We start from the raw sequence: 4768 nt of genomic DNA on the forward strand, positions 1-4768 counted from the left end.
GTAGCCACGGCCGCTGCTGACCAGGACTCCCCCAGCGCAGGTGCACAGAGGCCCCTGCCACCCCACCACCCATGCTGCGTGCACAATCTCCTGCTGTCCAGTCCACCCGTTACGGCATCCCAGTTAATTAGCATGTTTCTCTATTTTATATATATTATATAAAATAACTAGAGGCCCAGTACATGAAAATTCATGCACTGGGGGGTCCCTCAGCCCAGCCTGCGCCCTCTCGCAATCAGGGACCCCTTGGGTAGGGTCCCTAGGCCTGGTGGGCGATCAGGGCCTATTGGGGCTTTCCTCCCCGCAGCTGCTGGCAGCTGGCCCGACCCCGCCACTGCCACTGCTTGCCATCTGTGCAGCACTGCCCGCCTCCTCCTCTGCCACCAGTCACCTCCTTCTGCAGGCAGGGGTGTGATCGCTTGGCTGGCCTGGGCCTCCCTCTGTGGGGTGATGGCTGGCCACCCCACCCACCCGCCACAGCGCAGCAGTGGGGTAGCCTGGGCCTCCCTCTCTTTTTTTTTTTTAAGTAAGAGTAATGTTTACTGAGTGATACAGAACTGAGTACCATGAAGGGTTTACCAGGATGGAAATGCACCGCACACCACCCCTGCCACCCCCAACACCCAGAGACTATAGTACTTAGAAGTTACACGCAACAGCCATAACCGCTGAATATCTGTTCATAACAAACAAACCATAGCATATTTATACTGTATCACATCAAGTGATTATAGAAATCCATTTATATATTGCTTGTATAAAATCTTATTTTTGTAAAAAATATTTTTTTAAAAAGTATAAAAAACATGTGCAGTTGAAAGCCCTGCCAGGACAGCCAGTCTGTAAACATTCAGTGAGTATGTGCTTTGGAAGGGCGCTCGCACCTCATGCCCACAGCAACTCCAGCAGGGCCGGCGAGGGTGCACCCCGGCTGCCACTGCGGGCAGGACCGAGCTGGACCATGGTGGGTGGGCACAGCAGGGCCTGGCACTGTGCCCTTCCCCAGCCTTGCATCAGGGTCAGGGTCATGGTCAGGGCTGGGGCAGGCAGATAGCAGTTTCACTCTGAGTTCCATCCTCAGCCTAATTTTGGTTGCAACTCATGGCTTTTCCTGGCTGCTCGGAGGTCCTTTGGTGGGTGCCCTGGCGGAGAGGCCTGAGAAGCGCCCACAGCTGCCTGGTTGGGTGTCTCTCTGGCCCAGAGCCTCTGTCCAGCTTCCTGCAAGCCTGGCCCCAGGCAGAACAGCCCGCCTCAGGACTACTTTGGTCTCAGCACTTGGTCCTGGGTTTCATCAGCCTGGGTTTCTTCCCCTGGTGTGGCTGATCTGAGTTTCACACAAAAAAACCTGGCCGATGCTGGCTGTGCTGAGCCTCATTGAAAAGTTTTTCATGCAGCAAGGAAGAGCCCTCTGGGACCCTCCTCCTCCTCCCTCTCCCCATCTCCTCTCCCTCCTCTTCCTCCTCCCAGCCCATGGTCCCTCTTCTCCAGCTGCTCCAGCAGTGGGTTGCCTTCTGAGTTGTGGTCTTAACGCTGTCGGTCCTGACGATGCAGGTGGGGCGATGCCAGCTGAGCATCAGGATGAGCTGCTGCCACTCCTGCTTCAGCTCCTCCATCTGGGTTTTCAGCTCCACATTCATGAGCTCCAGCCGCTTCCCGCTGCAGAAACTCCGTCCGCTCCCTCTTGTTCCAGCATCCGGCTGCCGCCACTTTCACTTTGTTCTTGTCCCGGCGCCTTTTCCTCCTCTCCTCTTCCTCGTCTAGCTCACTTTTCACAGGTTGAGGCCTCTTGCCCATTTTCACCTCCAGGAAGTGCCAGGAGGTGATCATGGCCCCAATGTTGCCGATGTCAGAGTATTTCAGCTCCTCTGCAGTCAGGGCCGAGCTGGGGAGTCCAGTTAGGGGGCCCAGCCCTGGCAGAGAGACTGCAATCACGAAGGGCCTGGGATCTGCCCAGGCATCATAGCAGGAGGAGTGGCAGTCCAGCGCCTCCTGCAGGCTGTGGCAGTGGCCTTGGCCTCCCTCTTTCAGGCAATTCATTGTGGGGGGGCTCAGACGATTGCCCAGCAGAGGGAGGCCCCGCCCACCCAGCCAGGGCTCCAGGATCCATCCCCGTGCAGAGGGTGGCCTGGGCCTCCCTCTTTGGGACCATCACGGGGCAAGGCAGACGCCCCCCCCCCCACCACCACCACCAATCGCATGGCACCCGCCTTGGCTGGCCTGGTGCCTAGGGGGCCCAGCCCTGGCAGAGAGACTGCAATCACGAAGGGCCTGGGATCTGCCCAGGCATCATAGCAGGAGGAGTGGCAGTCCAGCGCCTCCTGCAGGCTGTGGCAGTGGCCTTGGCCTCCCTCTTTCAGGCAATTCATTGTGGGGCTCAGAGCTCGATTGCCCAGCAGAGGGAGGCCCCGCCCACCCAGCCAGGGCTCCAGGATCCATCCCCGTGCAGAGGGTGGCCTGGGCCTCCCTCTTTGGGACCATCCTCACCCCCAGCAGCAACGGTGACTATGACCTCCACCTCTCTTTACTACTGAACCTCATTCAGGCAGCTATTGAATTGACAAATATTCTGTATAAAAAAGTGCTGCCCTAGCCAGTTTGGTTCAATGGATAGAGCGTCGGCCCTAGACAGAAGGGTCCTGGGTTCAATTCTGGTCAAAGGCACGTACCTCGTTGCAGGCTCGATCCCCAGACCCTGATCAGAGTAGTGTGGGAGGCAACCGATTGATGTGCCTCTCTCCCACTGATGTTTCTCTCTGTATACTAGTAAAAGAATCTACGGAAATGAATAATTTTTTGTCAATGCCTATTTTTAAACTGCTGATAACGCAAAGCGATGGAATCACAAACATCAAGAATCATTTCGTTTGGTACTTGGCGCCCTCAATTCATAAACTGTTGCCGGTTTTGTACTGTAAACTTTATGTATCCCCATGGAAAAGTCTAGTGGATAAATTTTCTTTGTTCAAAGTTTAAGTTTTCATTTTGCTAAATATTATTTATGTTCATATATATCCTTAACATATTGAACAGTTTGATTTACATTATAGTATATATTCTTTGCAATGAAGGAGAAATATCTAATTTCTATCCAACACTATAGAGTGTTGTTTCATAAAACATACAAACATATCCACTTATGATATTATCAAATGTTAGATAAGTAGTTGGTGTGAAAGAGTGAAAATTAGGTGAGTAATCAGCTGTTAAAGTGTGTATACATTTTGGGGATACTCTGTGTCCCACCAAAAATCTATATGCACTTTGAATAATTATAAAGACAGTGCTTATACTTTAACTGCATTTTCAAACTTCCAGTAGCATTTTAGAATGAATTTCCTTTTTAAAAGCCTTGAAATTCTGGTCCCATTTCTCTATAAATATTTAAGAATGTTTTAGTAATATTTGAAGAAATGGTTGGGGTTTTTATATGTTCAAAGCTTAGTCTGGCTGGAAAAAAAAAAGAAACATCAATTGAGCTATCAGCTGTTAAAGTGTGTACCAGTATATATGTTTTTGGGACACCCTGTATATAATATATGTCAGAAGATCTCAAAGTCCTTCACATATCCTGGCATTTGATAGGGCACAGGATGTTGAATGTGTAGAAGGAGTAAGGAAAGATTTGCTTCCAACTCTAGACCTCAGGCCAGTGGAAATGCTACAATATTAAATGCCTGGATTCATTAGGCTTGCACCTTATATAGCTAATTCAGAAATCTGGCTTTTAGAGACATAGAATTACTAATTTATTAACAGTTTTATGTTAGCATTTGAAATATGCCTGTTCATTTAATGCAGCTTTGTGCAACATAAAACTACCTACCAATATAAATGTTCAAACAAAAAGCCCACAGTCACTGCCATAATTACAATAAAATGAATGAGGTCAAAATTAATTTCTACTCACTGAGCATAAATTGTTCATCAATCTCGACAAGTGGGAAGGCACTGGCTATTTCCCAGGCTGCTCAGGCATCAGACGAGTTGTCAGTTACTGACCTGCAGTGGGGCCCTGCTCACCACCATGCTTGCCCTGCCACATGGGAGAGAAGGGAGTCCAGCTAGAAAGGCTCTGGGCTTGGCAGCTGCTGGCTCAGAGCATGATGCTGGTTGCAGAAGAAATGTATTAGCCCAGCCCAAGTCCTTCCCTCTGCATGAGGACCCCCTTAGCCACCTCTACCCAGTGACCTACCTCATCACCCTTGCTGCCTGTATGGCTCCCTTGACATGTGGATGTTTGGGTTGTTATTTTCCTGCTGAGTGCTTAGATCATGGCTCCCAAACCCTCTCCCCTCACCTCGCCTTCTCCAAAGAGGAATCTATTAAGGAATTAAAGACAATTGATGAAAGCACACTAACGGGCCACCATCAAGATGCTCAACAGAGGTGATAGCCAAGGCGGAAAGAGATGAGAGAAGCTGGCACAGGCCCCAACCCAGAAGGCATCCTCTCTATCAGACCCCTCCCCACATGGTTCAGATGCAGTATTTGTATCTTGGGTGTCGAAAATAACTCCTATAAATGCTATCCCCAATATAAATTAGGCCTCACCCTTATTTTTTTCCCACAGAGATATAATACTTACTAGTATTGTAGCCTGCTGCTGCATAATGCATTGTGTAATAGCTTTTCCTCTCTAAGCTCTAAGCTTCATGAAGGCAGAGTTTGTCTGTTTGTCTGTACTCTACTTTTAGCACAGGGCCTGGCACATAGTAGGTCCTCAGTATTTGCTGAGTAAATGGATGGATGTGTGAGGTTCTAAGGGATC

General features: G+C 49.6%; 1 pseudogene; it reads right to left on the reverse strand.

Annotated features, from left to right (window-relative positions):
- Positions 1–1479: 1479 nt before the first annotated feature.
- On the reverse strand, positions 1480–2290 carry LOC102254172 (annotated as a pseudogene).
- Positions 2291–4768: the final 2478 nt, after the last annotated feature.

The sequence above is a fragment of the Myotis brandtii genome, unplaced genomic scaffold, assembly GCF_000412655.1.
Source record: "Myotis brandtii unplaced genomic scaffold, ASM41265v1 scaffold185, whole genome shotgun sequence".
NCBI lineage: Eukaryota > Metazoa > Chordata > Mammalia > Chiroptera > Vespertilionidae > Myotis > Myotis brandtii.